Source organism: Myotis yumanensis, unplaced genomic scaffold (genome assembly GCF_028538775.1).
Source record: "Myotis yumanensis isolate MYYU_CA2020_CCGP unplaced genomic scaffold, mMyoYum1.0.hap1 SCAF_15, whole genome shotgun sequence".
In the NCBI taxonomy this organism is placed as follows: Eukaryota; Metazoa; Chordata; class Mammalia; order Chiroptera; family Vespertilionidae; genus Myotis; species Myotis yumanensis.
Genome location: NW_027223766.1, coordinates 47105099 through 47121455, shown reverse-complemented (window position 1 = coordinate 47121455; position 16357 = coordinate 47105099). Strand labels below are relative to the sequence as shown.

The window sequence follows — 16357 nt, the reverse complement described above, 5'->3', positions numbered from 1 at the left end:
CATTGTTATGGGTTAAATTCTCTCCCTTCAAAAGAATGTGACCATATTTGGGAATAGGTTCTTTACAATGGTAACCAAGTTAAAAGTAAGACCATTATGACAGGCCCTAATCATTATCGAAAGGGAAATTTGGGCAGGAATGAACGCATACACAGAGAAGATAATAGGAAGAGATGCAGGAAGAAGGTAGCCATATGTCTAGAGTAATGCACATAGGAACAAAGAACTGTCAAGGACTCCCAGAATAGAAGTGTCAAGGAAGGATAGTCCCCTAGAGATGCCAGAGAGGTGTGGCACCATGGACTTCGATTTGAGAATTCAACACCCAGGACTGTAAGAGAACAAATTTCTGTTGTTTTAAGCCACCCATTTTGTCCTTTGTTATGACAGCACTAAGAAACGAGTGCACCCATCAATAGCTAAATATTTCTGTAGTGCCTTATAGTTTATAATATACTCCAATTATCATAGTCAATATAAGTAACTAAGTGAAAAATATTAGTAATATGCTAACTTTACAGATGAGGAACCAAGATTCAGAAAAGTTGAGTGAGTTCGCAGACATCGTAAAAAAAATATTGATGTGGCAAGAACCAGACACAGAAACCTGTGCTCCTCACCCTTCACCACCTTTTCTATTTGCAATCATTTTCCAATCAAAAGAGAAAACATTTGCTCCTATGTTGCAAATAACTTCATAAGATAGAAATTTCAAATTCTTTTGTTTTGATTCAAAGCTATTAACAAAAATCAGCAATGAAAGTTGTGTGAGTAACATGGGTTCAAAACTTTTCTCTGCTATTAATTACAGATATGGCTATAAGTAAGTTAAGTATGCTACCTGGGACATGGTTTTTATTGTTAAAAGTCAAACAATAATTATCAAGTAGGGCTTTTTGGAAATATAACGAGATAGCACATACAAAGTTCACAGGAGAGGCCTTGCAGACGGTGGATATTTAATGGATGTTCATTTCCTCATTCATCCCCTTGCCTTAGATCACTTGAATGCCACTTCAATATAAAGGCTTGGATGTTTAAACACATGCTTAGGAAACAATGATTCATCTTCATATATGGACAAGTCAGCATGCACTATTGATTAAAGTCTTGTGGTTGACATGAGAAAAACATCTTGACCACTTTAGTTTTACATCTTAGAGGCTAGGTTTAAGCTAGAGAAACGTTTTCTCTTTTTGATTTGGAAACATTTTAGCATTTGGTTGTTATTTAGTCAAGAACACATGCTCCTATCCCCAGTCTGGAACACACAAGGAAAGTAGGCTAGAGGTTAAGGTTGTGATCACATTGATTATTCCTGGGTTCTTCTGTGGCATAGAAATCACTAAGGTCAAGAAAATTGTCACCACCTATTTCCACAACCAGACCATAATTTGCGACCCCAGACACAATGGAGCCTGGTGTTATAGACCAAAATCTCTCTAAACATCTACCCGTTATCATAACAAAACACTGACGTTTTCATATTTAAAAATATATTTGTTTGCATAGTCAGGTTCTTTGATGGCAAGGGATAGTAAATATTTCAGCAAACTGAGTTGAAAATAGCATTTAAAAAAAATAAATTATTGTGTGACTATTATGTTCCCTCATTTTTCCCCCCACCACTGGTAATGTCTACAATCTCAGTGATTAGGAAATGTTCCACCTGAGATCAGATTCTGACAGATTAATGCGGAATAGAGCATGAAGGATTTACAAATAAAATGTAAAGCATTCCAGGGTTGGTGCTCTGTAGATGAAATGCTGTCCCTGAAGTATGGCGGTTCTGGGATTGATCAGAAAATGGAGGCTGAGCACTGGGAAACTGAATTTTAAAACACGAAGAAATTAAATAGGATTGACTTTGATGTGTTGCTCCCAAAGGATCTCCAATGCAAACTCCAGGCAGATCAACAGATTTTAATTACTGTGCCCAGCAAAAATAATATGAGATTTATACCACATGAATGGTTGATATTTTATTTCTAAAGTGTTTGAGTTTTTTTTAAAAACATAGAATATAAATTTGTTATCTCTTTTCTGAATCTCCTTCTCTCTTTGTTTCAGCTCCCTTTTCTCAATAAACTATTGAGAATAATGTTGCAATGAACATACAGTATGTTTTTAAAGACCTTAAGCACATAGGCTCTTAGTCATAAAGCAAGAACAAAGGGCAAGAATTCACTCTTTTTTAAAAATATATTTTATTGATTTTTTACAGAGAGGAAGGGAGAGGGATAGAGAGTTAGAAACATCGATGAGAGAGAAACATCGATCAGCTGCCTCCTGCACACCCCCTACTGGGGATGTGCCTCCAACCAAGGTACATGCCCTTGACCAGAATCGAACCCAGGACCCTTCAGTCCACAGGCCGACGCTCTATCCACTGAGCCAAACTGGTCAGGGCCAAAAATCCACTCTTGACAGGCCCACACCAGCTCCATGACTTGCCCTCAAGACTCCTCACAACCCATTTTCTCTCCAGCCACATTTCCTGTCCCAGGGCAGTTTGACCCCAGGACCTCTGCACCTTGCACCCGCTCCAGCTAAAACTCCAGGCCCTGGTGCGGACTTCCCGCAGCCTGAGCCTGCTCCATCTACAACTCCAGCTGGCCTGCCAAAGTAGACCCAGCGTGGCTTGCCCCTGATCTACCCCATGACTCACACCTACTCCAGCTAAAGTTCTGGACCTGCTGTGGCTGGCCCATGGGACTCCCCATAGTCTGAGCTCAGATCAACTATAGCTCCTACCAGCCTGACCAAGAGACCCCAGTGTGGCTTGCCCCATGGACTTCAGGCAGCCTGTACCTACTACAACTGTAGCTCTGGGCCCCAGTGGGACCTGCTCCTCAGACTCCCTATAACCCGAGTCCCCTCTAACTACAGGTTCAATTGGCCTGCAAGGTTGACGCAGTGCAAGTGCTCACCCCAAATACAGCTCCAAGCACCAGCATGGCTTGCCTTCAGGACTAATCACAACCTGAGCCCAGCCCAGCTTCAGTCTGCCTGCCAAGGGAGCCTCAGGGCAGCTGGCCCTCAGAACTTCTTGTGGCATGTGCCTGCTACAGCTATGGCATCAGCTGTCCAGGTGAGGTGATCCTGGCCTGGCATGCTCCTGGGACTCTCCATGGCCTGTGCCTCCTCCAGCTCCAGCTCCAGCTGACCTGCCAAAGGACCCAGCTCACACAGTCGCCACAGGGTGTGCGCCTATATAAGGCCATTCCCTTAAGACCAGGAGTGGTAGTTGTTCTGCCTAATTCATGAAAACACACACAGAGAGACAGCCAAAATGAGGAGACTTAAAAAATATGTTCCAAATAAAACCCCATAAAACAACAAAACAAAACTAAATGAAATAAGACAAGCAATATACTTGATAAAGAATTCAAAATAATGGGGGAAGAATGGATAAATTTAGTGATAACTTCAAGAAAGAGATACATAATATAAAAGAAAGACTCAGAAATTGAGAATACATTAGCTAAAATTTTTAAAAATACAGTACACGCTCGGCCAGTGTAGCTCAGTGGTTGAGCATTGACCTATGAACTAGGAGGTCATGGTTCGATTCCCGGGCAGGGGTTGCAGGCTTGATCCCCAGTAGGAGCACTTTTAATAAAGAAAAGAGTCATAGACTGTAATAGCTGTAAGATATTTGGGTTATGAGAAACATTATACTTTTAATAACAGTAAATCATAGTGGTTAAGAGGGTTTTATTCTGTTGGGTCTCTGAGGATGTTATGTAAAGTCCTTTAAAGATTTTAACCCTCTGATTTTCAGGAACTCCCTAGGATTCTGTATGGCTCAAAAAATAAGAAAATATCTGTAAAGTGGTTACTGTAAAGCTTGGTATGATAAACATTTGGAAAACAGAAGCTATTATCAGTAGTATATTTGTTATTAGTCACTGTCTTTATTGTAAATGATAATAGATAATGTCTCATTTAATCGACATGACCAAGGAAATTGAAAAGGAATTGGAATTATTCTCTTCATGATTCTTTTAGGAAAGGTAACTGAAAAGGATTTCAGGTTTCCTCCTCCAGCGCATGACCTAAACAACGGATTTATAAACTACAACGGGAAAACTTGAATGGCATAAAGAATTTGTTTTTATTTTCCAAGGGCAGAATTAGTTCTATAAATAACCCAATCTTCAGTGGGAGGGGGACCAGGGTCATCTAAAAAGCAGGGTACAAAATAGCAGTCTGTTTTTTTTTATTGTCTAAAGTTTTATATGTGGCTCCTTTTTGCCCCAATTGAGCCCCCCCCAGCCATTCCCACCCCGGGAAAGCCCCTACCGCCCCAGCGTCTGTGTCCATTGGTTATGCTAATATGCATGCTTACCAGTCCTAAGAAAACACAAAATAGCAGTCTGCCCTGTGTTAGGCATGGATCACCCTGAAGGTAGAGCGGTTAGACCAGACTGTCACGGGTATGGGGTCTTTCCTTTTAATCCTGGGGTCTTATAGCGACTCGAGTCTCTGAGGGGATAAACCCTGCCAAAGGGCTTCAGAGCTGCCACTGGAATGCCTCTACATGAGACTAAGGTGGCAGATTGGAGTGCGAAAACTGCTGAGGAGATGTCCTGTCAATCGACTCCTGCTGATGCTGTGGCGAGAATCCTTCTCAACTGGCTGCTTCCTGGAGTGCGAACACGCACTTCCATCAGAGAGCCAGCTTGGCTCCAGGGGAGGAAGTGTTGCTGAGCGCTCCCCTCCATCAGTTCTAGGAAAAGGCCTGTGAAAAGTGCCATCTGTGAGATGAGGTTCTTTCTGGTCTAATGTAGGCCTTTGACAGTATTAATAGACGAGTGTTACAGCAACTTCCCAGAAAATACAGATGTCCCGAAATCGTGGGTGGTTCTTCTTTTAAATCTCCCATTGCCACCCCTAGAAGCAGTGAGCCTGCTGGGATTCAGGAATATCTCTTCCAGGTTCTGTAACCAGTCAAACGGCGGGGAGGGTAGCAGATGAATAGCAACAAAACGCTGGGCCACTGGTTTCCTGTTCATATCCTTCTATTGCAGTGGTTCTCAACCTTCTGGCCCTTTAAATACAGTTCCTCATGTGGTGACCCAACTATAAAATTATTTTCGTTGCTACTTCATAACTGTAATGTTGCTACTGTGATGAATTGTAATGTAAATATCTGATATGCAGGATGGTCTTAGGCGACCCCTGTGAAAGAGCCTTTCGACTGCCAAAGGGGTCGCGACCCACAGGTTGAGAACCACTGTTCTATTGGGTCTCTAAGGATGTTCTTTAAAGACCTTCAGATACTTATTTAGCTCTACATTTTGTGTTTATTTGCTTTTTATGAGTATAGGACCAGTGAGGGGTCAAGGGTCATACTAGACTTTGGGTCCACAGAATTGTGTAGCACTTTGCACAGTTTTTTTTCTATCTCTAAATCTTTATTGTTGAAAGTGATAGCCAGGTTGATGGAAACTCAGTTATGGTGCCCACCTTGCAAGCTCTGTGGGGAAAGGGATCAGAAAACGAACGCTGGCCTCTGCCAGCACCTCTGTCTGGTAGAAAGCTGGCCCTTCAGCTCTCTCCATGATGCCAGACACTTCAGTTCCTCCCCATACGTCCCTGGTGCCTTTTGAGCTGCAGCCCCAGTGTTGGTGCTAAAAAGGAGTGAGTCTAAGTATGTCTGTGCATGGGCTCTTTAAGAGGAACTGCCTGGGACTGCTGCAGCCCTTTTTCTCACTCAGCCATAATTCCTGCTGGTTTTGACAGGCAGAAGTTATGGGGACTTCTCATCCTGACACTGGAACCCTGGGCTGGAACCCAGGCGGTATGGGGCTGGGATCTCTTCCTCCTGAGGGAGACCTCGGCAGCCAAGATATTTCTCTTGGTTTTTATTTGCTACAGGTGGGTGTGGATCAGCCCATTCTGCATCTCCACCTCTCCTACCAGTTTCGAAGCGGCTGCTTATTTATAACCATAGTTGTAGGACTTCTGTTAAGTGAGGTTTCAGGCGGTTCTAAATGATGGCTGTTCTGTAGTTTAGTTGTAACTTTGAGGTGGTTGTGGGAGAAGGCTGGTGCCACATTCACCTACATCCCCATCTTGAGCGGAAGCCCTGAACAGGTAGTTTTTTACTGTGTGTCAGGAAAGCAACAGTTTACTAAGAGCCAGCTTATCTAAATTAAACGTGATGGTAGACCAATAATTAATTGGGGTATTCGAATTGCATTCTGGAAGAACGAGAGCTGTGGACTTATCCTCCTACCTGTCTGCTAGCAATTAGGGTTTATCAAGAGCTTAAGGATGAGAATAAACGTGATGATCATTCATGGGTCACTTCTCCTTGACTGCAGCTTATCTTTTCTACTTTGCAGTTTAGTTCCCTAATTGCTGAACTATTCTTTCTCTAAGAGATCTCAGACACATTTTCAATGCTATGGCAATAGAAGTTCTTGGGAATTCACATAGTGACATTTTGTTAGCAGGGCTTTTCAGAGAAATTTAAAAACAAACACAATGTATGGAGCAGCATAATAATGAGGTGCTAATGAGACGTCTGGGACGATAACACCCTAGAATGTGACAAGCGGGAATAAGAGGAAATAAACTGTTAACCACATGTCGCTGCTAGTAAAGTTCCATGTCCCGTCTGTATGCGATACACCCCCACGTGGTTTTCAATTCAGTGGATAGCAGGAGTTTTCTTTGGGGGTGTGGGCAGGGAGAATGGGGGTGGTCAGAAGAAGAGAACGAGACAGAGCTAAAGGGAAATCGTTATGCGTTGTTTACCCAGGGGGAAAAGTCTAAAAGGAGCATACAAGGAGAAAGGTCTTAGCTGGACATTCCATAGAGTGAAAGGCCCTTTAAAAGAGATCAAATAGCAGTTTCCTGTCAAGATCGCAGAGTAGGCCAATGCTGTGCTTGCTTTCTCCTCAGATCACACCAAAATTACGAAGAAACGACAGGCCAGCCATCATTGAGATCTGAAACCCTGCTGAGCAGAAAGTCTGTAATTAAGAAAATACAGAAGCCATGTGGAGACCAGGGGGAGAAGTGGAGATGACACACGGACTGGTGCCACATCCACATGTGACAGCTAAAAATTGAGAAGGATATCTGGGCTCAGTAGGCCCCCATTGAAGAGGAGTGAGGGGTCCCAGCTGGGAAGAGAGGTACCTATGTCTTCTAACTATAAAAATTAGCAGAGATTGAGGCTTAGCTGAGACAAAAGGCAGTTGGAGTCCCAGGCATTCCTCTTAAAGGGCCCCCACACAGACTTACCTGCTGATGGGCTCCCTCCCTCTGAGCTCCAGTGCTGAGGCAGCAGCTCACAAGGAGGCAGGTACATATTGAGGGGAACTGAATTGCCTGGCTTTGGGGTGAGGACCAGAGGGGCAGCTTTCTCCCAGAGAGAAGTGCTAGCAGAAGCCTTTGTTTATTTGCTGAGTCCCTACCCCACCATGGAAGGCCCAAGCCGATACCATATCTGAGTCCCCATCATGCCCTGGTGATTCCCGGAGACTCTGTCCCACTTCCACTCTATCTAAAAGCAATGGAAAATTATCCTTAGGTGAGGATTAAAAAGGAAAATAAAAGGAAAAGTCATATGCATCCTTATGTTCACTACAGCATTATTTACAATATCCAAGATAGGGAAGCAGCCTAAGTCTCCATCAATAGGTAAATACATAAAGAAGAAGTGGCACATATATGCCATGGAATATGGCACAGTCATATAGAGAATTAAATCTTGTCATCTGAAACAACATGAGGGCACTGTGTGAGTAAAATAAGTCAGACAAAGAAAGGCAAATTACATACGTGTAGAGTTTAAAAAACAAAATAAACAAGCTTACAGATACAGAGAACATTTTGATGGTTGCCAGGTGACAGAGGGGTAGGGAGAAATGGGTAAAAAAAGGAGAGGACCTTAAGAAGTACAAATTTCCAGTTATAAAAATAGTCACAGGGATTTGAAGTATAGCAAAGGGAATATAGTTGATAATCTATAATAATAAAAGCATAATATGCTAGTTAGAATGGACGTCCTTTCAGGACGAAGCCAGGGCTGCAGCCACCTTGGCTGAGAGGGAGGGATCCAGGCAGCCACGGCTGCAAAGGCCCACTCTTACACGAATTTCATGCATCGGACCTCTAGTATTGTAATAATTATGTATGATGTCAGATGGGTCCTAGACTTATTAAGGTGTTTATAAGTTATATAAATGTCTACTCATTATGTTGTATGCATGAAACCAATTTGATATTATACATTAACAGTAATTAAAAGATAAAAAATATTTTTAAAAAGAAGATCAAATGTATGCTTCCATGTTCATAGTAGCATTATTTACAATAGCCAAAAGGCAGGAACATTTCAAATGTCCATCAATGAACGAGTAGATAAACAAAATGTTGTATATTCATGTACAACAATGGAATAATGGGATATTAGTCAGCCTTAAAAAGTAGTGATATTCTGTCATAAGAAACAACATGGGTGAACCTCAAAAATATTGTGCTAAGTGAAATAAGCCAGACAAATAATACAGGATACCACTTATATGAGGTACCTGGAATAGTCAAATTCAGAGACAGAAAGTAGAATGGTGGTTACCAGGGCATGGGGGAGGAGTGCATGGAGAGTTAATATTTAACATCTGCTGAATGGGAATGAATGATAGTCATGGTTACACAGAAATGTGAATATACTTAATACCAAAGAACTATACATTTAAGATTGTTAAGATGTCAAATTTTGCTTTGTATATTTCACCACAACAAAAACAAGGAATCAAGTAAACATTTGAAAGAGCTTTTCTCAAATTGGTTCTAAAAACTTAACAAAAATGGAGTTCTTCATAAGTTATTCTAGTGTTTGCTTGCAGAGAAAATAATTTCTTTAATATGCTTGACCAACCAAACTTGATTATGTCTTAGACAAGACCAAGAACAAAAGTCTGAGGAAAAGATTTTGAAAACGACAACAACAAATGGGCAGAATTTCTTTTGAATTTGAATTTGAATGTCTCAAGACAACTTTGACTGCTTTTACTTATTGAGAAAACTAGCAAATAGGGTTAACAAAACTCCTGATTCTTTCTGGGGAGCTTTCCAAGTACTTATGTGGGCGTGGGTGAAGGTGGATAAACATTTGTTATACACATACAGTCCTTGCAGAGGCAGAACAGAGCAATGACAAATGGCACTCAAAGGTCTAGGCACAAGGCAATATTTAAAGTTACCTGGGGTAAAGAGGCAGAGGGACACAATGTTCACTAGTTTCTACTATTGTAATATGACATTTATTAGCCATAATATTTTTTAATGTCCAGGAAGAAATTTAAGGGCAAGAAAGACGTTCACTGGGCTGTACTGGGAGAATATTGGCCCAACCAATGTACTGAGATGTCCCAAAAGGACTAGCATGATGTACAATGCATTTTCTCTAGCTAAGAGAAAGTGATTTACTCAGCAAAAGAGAATCAAAGTTGCACTTACTTACTTTTCTTTTTAGCCATGACTGTGCTGAGTTTGTGGAGTTATATAGCATCTAATCATTTTCAAAGTATGTATCTAAAAAATAACAAAAACAGAGACACTGAGTTAGTGCAAAGTTACTGAAAATATTATTCGAAATTCTCCAGAATCAGGAGTCTCAACTATATGATTTGGATTAAGATCTAAATAGCTATTTGCCAGCATTGTCCTACTCTGGAAGTGCTCTTTTTCCAAAAAGTGTGAAATGATATATTATCACCTTTAAACACATGCACATGTTTAGATGGCAAAGGCTATCACATACACATGAACACACACAACACAAAAAAATAAGTTGTTCAATTTTATAAAATAGGAAACCTTATAGAATATAAAGCCTTAGCCTAAGGCAGAGCCCAGCTGATCTTTAAAATAATGAAAAAAAAAAGTTCAAATAAAATTTGAAAAGAAATGCCCAATCATCCAAATGATTGTCTACATCTATACTAATAAAAGGGTAATATGCTAATTAGACCAGATAGATCAGATGTCTTCCAGACGTCCTTCCAGACATAGCCACGGTGGTGGGGGCCAAGGCAAAGGTGGTTAGAGGCAATCAGGCCGGCAGGGGAGAGCAGTTAGGGACAATCAGGCTGGCAGACAGAGGGGTTAGGGGCGATCAGGCAGGCAGACAGAAGCAGTTAGAGGTGATCAGGCAGGCAGGTAGAGAAGGTTAGGGGCTATCAGGAGCCAGGCAGAGGCAGTTAGGAGCGATCAGGGAGCAGGCAGGTGAGTGGTTAGGAGCCAGTGGTCCTGGACTGTGAGAGGGATCCCGGATTGGAGAAGGTGCAGGCTGGGCTGAGGGACATCCCCCCCCCCCCCGCACAAATTTCGTGCATTGAGCCTCTAGTAATGTTAATATTAAGGCCATTACATTTCTATGTCCCCATGGTGCTGTAAAGTAATAGACACAGTCAGTGACTCTGAATAAAAATGCTAGGTACCAGAGAAAAAATAACACATACCATATGAAAGAATTTCTCAGTAAAGAAAATTGCAGATATAGATATTGCATAGGATATTGATTTTTAAATGGACTTAAATGAAAAACTGTTAGTATTTTACAAACTCTCCTTATGTCAAACAATAGCTCAGTTCTATGATCCAACTCTATAAACTTAATCACTCCCATATGATAAAAATATTACAAATGCTCCGCAGATAAAAACTTTTAGAAACAACATTTTCTTGTAAAACTGACTCATTCTGATTATCAAAATAGGATATAGCTCTAAATTGTAAAATCTCTACTTAGTTATTCATAGATAATACTAATACCTTGCATAATATTTGATAGTATATGACAACACAAAACAAGGCCAAATAGTTAGATTAAAAAAGAAAAGGGCCCTAGCTGGTTTGGTTCAGTGGATAGAGTGTCGGCTTATGGACTGAAGGGGTTCCATTCTGGTCAAGGGCACATGCCAGGGTTGCAGGCTTCATCCCCAGTAGGGGGTGTGCAGGAGGCAGCAGATCAATGATTCTCTCTCATCATTGATGTTTCTCTCGTTCTCTCCCTCTCCTTTCCTCTCTGAAATCAATAAAAATATATTTTTTTTTAAAAAGGGAAAAGGTAATAGATTACATGTTTGAGTTCATATGTTATTATCTAATCAATTAGAAATGGATATACCTTACGTTCATGTAGATAACACATAGAACTTTCAGTATCATCTCTCCACTTCCTTTATTTATTTAATTTTATTTTTTCACATGTTTACCGTGACACACATTTTAAGAAAGAAATAATTTCTGAGCTTATTTATGGACTTGTTCTTGTGGTAAGTGCTCTCCTGCCAGCCAGAGCTAACTCTAATCATTCATCCCTTAAATACATCATAGTGTAGATTCACCATGCTCCCTCATTAGCATTCATTAGCAATTAATCAACACAGCAGGGGTCCCTAGAAAGTTCAATAATCCATAGGTATATTTACATTAAAAGTGAGCCAACATGAGGAGAGATAAAAAAAAGAAAAAAAGAAATAGGAGATGCGCAGTGTCAGATCTGTGGGAGAAAACTAAAGTTTGATTGAATCTTTAAAAAAACAAAAATCAACAGAATTTGGTTATTCAGCCTAAGACTTAAACTCTTGATTAACAAGCAGCAGCCTGCATAGCTCTATTTCAGTTGTCACATACAGATTTATGCTCCCGTCAGCTTGCTGAGTACATTTGTTCCACTTCAAGTAAGCTTTATGTATTGTCATTATATCTTCAAAAGGAACGAAAAGATGTTGTATCCAATTTTTTGCAATTGTGAGCAATAGCTTAATTTAGTTCTAAATTGTTCTTTCAGAGAGTTGGGAGTTATAATGGAAGCCTATTTCCCTGCAGGATGAAGAAAAAACTCCTGCTGTGGAGTATAATGCTCTGAACCCATGGCTGAGAGCTGTATTGTACCCACTGAAGTGTCTCTCTTCAAAATGAGAGATGTGGGGGCAGGGGGTAGGGGTGGGGGGGGGGGGGTACCTTCCCTGGTCAGCATCTGCATAGCATCGGAAACCCTGAAGTCCTCTCCTGCCTCACCTCCCTGAATTCCTCTGAACACTCTGCCCACCTAGCCTCAGTTTCCCCAGCAGGAAAAGCAATCTCAGGATTTCCTGAGGGTGAAGAAATTAACAATGACCAAATAATTGGCAGGCATAATATTTCAATTATTTGCATTAATTATTTCAATTTACCATCCGATCTTAATTTAAAATTACTGTGCTCGCAAGAGAAAAGGGACAGCTGCTTCAAAATAATATTAACTCACAAAAATATGTCTGAAGGTGCCATAGAGGTAAAACCTACGGAAGCCATCCTGAGCTCATATAAATAAAACCAACTTAGGAAACAAATGCTGATGTGTTTTAGCATGTGAAACATTCCACTTACATGGACAGAGGTGTTATCGCCTACGTGATTGTACCAGGGTTACAAATAATGTTCACTTGGCTCACACGTGTTGCAGCTTTGGGCTCAGGCCATGAATTGGAAGCATTTATCCCCAAACAAACACCTCAAACTTCAGGATAATGCAAACACCCTGCATCAGCAAACTTATCTCAGCAGCAGGAGGACCAAATTGTTGCCAATAGTATTGCATGGTTTGGGGAGTCGTAAATGGCCTTGTAGGATTTTGGTCTCACACTGCAGTGGGAAAAAAACCCTACAGTATATATATTTCCCTCTAAAGAAAATCTCACAAATGTCAGTTTTTTTGAATTGGTCTAGTCTAGTTTTTTATGGTTATAATTCAAAATAAGAGCAAAGTACCTGGTAGTCAGTATGGCTCATTATTTGAGTTTCAGAATAGACTTCTGAACTCCTCTGAAGTGCTATCACCTCTCTTTTGATGGAACTGTTCTGGATGTTTCCTAAAGGAAGATGATATTCTGGAATTATTTAGAAGAAAAATCGCCTTTTAGAAAATAATGTATGAGTGAGTGTGTGTGTGTGTGTGTGTGTGTGTGTGTGTGTGTTTTCAAATACCTTTGGTCAAGGTTCAAACTCATTTGTAGCGCACATTTCAAAGAGCTGGTAGGGTTATGCTTAGAAATTGTTTTTCTTTCCTGCTTTTCCATTTTATCCCACCAATTCATTGCACTGCAGGAAAACAATACAGTCTGGATAGGAACCGAATTAGCTGATAAAAGCATTAATTTAGAGACATGTTAAGAGATCACTCAGGCCATTGAAGACTACAGTGGGCTATTAGGTCCAGCGGTAGCCCCCTCCTCATCACCAGAGCTTCTGACTGCAGTCATTGGCAGAGACTGACAGACTCACATCAAGACACATCAAACCTTCATACATTTTTAAATATCCCAAATGATCCTAATGGCGAAGGTAAAACAATTTGGGAATTCAATATAAGGGAAGAAATGCATTCCAATGCAAGACCAGACAAACATATTAGCCAATACTCAGAGTATTAATGGACCTTAGAAATAAATCTGTCCAGTTGAATATCATTCCTAAGGCCTCTGGACACCAAGGATGGTCTTTAGGCTGGGGGTGGGGTGGACACAGTCAGGAAGTGGGAACAAAGGTGAACCAGGTGGAAAAAGGGGATGGAAGTCTGTACCAATGGGAGATGCAGACAGAGAAGTGATTGTTTTTTATCTCCTGTTTTTTAGAAAAACTGAATCATGCAATACACCACTTTCCAGACATCCAGTTATACAAACGAGCATTCTAATTCTCACGAAGGCAAAAAATTAAAAGTGAAACTGCCTGATGACGCCGTGACTCCACTTCTGGGAATCTATCCAGTGACCCAAGACACTGATTCAAAAGAATATGTGGACCTCTGTGCTCACTGCAGCCTTATTTACGATCACCAACCTCTGGAAGCAGTCCCAGTGCCCATGGGTAGGCGAGTGGATAAAAACGCGGTGGTACCTTTACGCAACGGAATACTGCTGGGTCGTAAAAAAGAAGGAAATGCTACCCTTTGCAGCAGCATGAGTGGACCAGAGAGCATTCTGGGAAGTGAAATAGCCAGTCAAAGAAAGACAAGTACCACATGATTTCACTCATCTGTGGAATCCAATAAGCAAAATGAACTCAAGAGCCAAATGGTGACAGACACACAGATAGTGGGCAGGATGACAGCTGTAGGGGTGGAGCCTCTGGGTGGCGGGTGGCATGGAGGGATTGTGCATAGAAGGAAAAGAAAAAAGAAAAAAGAAAACAATGGACACTGACAACAGTGTGTTGATTGCTGGAGGGAGAGGATGGAAGGAGGTTGGGAAGGTATAGGGGCACTAAATGGTGATGGACGGAGACTTGGGGTGGTGAACACACATACAGTGTACAGAGGATGTCTTGGAGACTTGTGTCCCTGAAGCCTGTGTCATTTTGTTACCCACTGTCCCCCCAATAAATTAAAAAATAAATGTAATCGGTGTAATAATTCTTACTTTAAAGGGTTGTTTGGGGATGAAGAGAAGTGATGTCGGTGGATATAATTCCAGGGTGCTCCGCAGAGCCATTCACACTCAAGAGCCTCCCCGATGCTTCTGGCTCATCAGGCCTGACAAACCAATTATGGACCATTGCGACGCCTCCATTCTTAGTGAAGTCTTTCCCTTTAAATCCAACCCATGCTGATTTTTCTCTCTTGTTTAATATGTGTATTCACTCACAGGCTATAATCCGCCCAGAAATATTATAAATAGGCTCTCCCCTTGTCATAAACCTTTGCTCATTCATTCACTCAGTTGATAATCAGTTATTAAATGGTTGTATATGCCAGGTAGCATTCTAGGTACCTGGACTATATTAATAAAAAAAATCAACCAAGGTTTTAAATGTCGAGTCAAAAACTTTAATGTGCTTCCTTCATATGCTATGTCTGAGTCCCCAAGTATGTTGCAACCAGTTTCAGTGGATGGAGTCTCCCCATTAATTGCGAGAACATATGCACTGAAGGGAAGGCACAAGGGATCCTAAGAGGACTGTTCCTGCTCACAGGCAGCACCCGTTTCTAGGCCTCTCCTGAGAGCCAGACCCCGAGAATCCACGCACTGGGACTCATTCTCTACTTGAGAGTCATTAACATTACGCTTCAAATAATTGTGATTAGTTCCAGGTCTTTCAAGGGGGTGGGTCTTGTCCTAATTGGACTTTTGAGGAAGAGGAGCAAACCTAATCGTTTTGAAACCAGTGCTGGAAATGAAAAATAGATGATTGTGCCTTTTCCCCCTTTTCTGACCAATATGCATAGCTGGCATTTACTTGTGAGTGGTTTCGGGAACTATGCAATTTAAATTTTCATGCATCTTCTAGCATACAGGGAAATCTGGAATTGACATAGTTGAAAACACATGCCTCATTGCAGAGTTTAGTTATATAGACCAGATGCATCCTTTGAAATTGGGGTTTCCATTATTCCTGGGTACAGTATCTATAATATTAAAAGCGTAATATGCTAATTAAACTGGATGACCTTCTGGACAAAGCCGGGGCTGCCTGGGTCCCGGGTGCCTGCTGGTGCCAGAGGGAAGCTGGTGCCAGCAGCTGGGGGAAGGAAGGCCTATTCTTGCACAAATTTCAGGCACCGGGCCTCTAGTGAAGTATATAAATGTCAATATTGGGGGGAGGGCTTCCTAACAAATGGACATACTGCAAAAAAAATGTGTACATAGTAACCATAATGATGTAATTGCTGTATTTGTTTAAACCCTAAATTCCAACAGGAGGTAATGAGAACTCATTGAGGAAGCCGTAAAAAACACAAGGATGCTGGGGCTGTTTGAATAGAAACCTCTTGAGGGTAAATCAATAGTCTTTTGTGATGTTTTGCCCTGGACCTAATGAGCAATTAAAGGTGAGAGGGCATCAAGATTCTTACACAAAAATAAAACAATTTAGCAAGCCCGAGTGTCAGATAGAAAGAAGAGCTTCATTTGAAGCTCACAGTACAGACAGAGCCTAGAAGGAAGATGAAAAGCAGTTTAGTTCTTTCGTGATCTAAAATAAGGCAATCAATGAGGACACTTTCATAAGATTTAAAAAAATAAAACTTACTTTCATTTTAAAAAAATGAAACTTTCTACGGCTATGGATTCATCTTAAAGGTCAATCGGGTACTTTAACAATTCATTTCATCGTGATGTAAACTTTGACGTTAGGGTATTCCTCAAGCTTGCCAAGTATGTTTTATTTCACTGTTACATGGGACATACACAGATGCACCGCTAAAGATGGCTATGAATAATAAAGGTGATAATTGATCATTCTGAATAAACTGAATCCTGTGAATTGAATCACAATTTATAAGTTTGGGGAAAATTTATTATACAAAGAAGCCTCTTCATGAATATAATCACCGTCTCCCTATAACTCT

General features: G+C 41.0%; 1 long non-coding RNA gene across 1 annotated transcript in view; it reads left to right on the top strand.

The window, feature by feature from the left end:
* Positions 1-14374, top strand: part of LOC138993215 (uncharacterized) — a 52044-nt gene extending 37670 nt beyond the window's left edge. Inside the window, exons 2-3 of the long non-coding RNA XR_011468249.1 lie at positions 6916-7151; positions 13644-14374. This is a non-coding gene — a long non-coding RNA (uncharacterized lncRNA). The remainder of the gene's footprint in view (positions 1-6915; positions 7152-13643) is intronic.
* The last annotated feature ends 1983 nt before the right edge of the window (positions 14375-16357 follow it).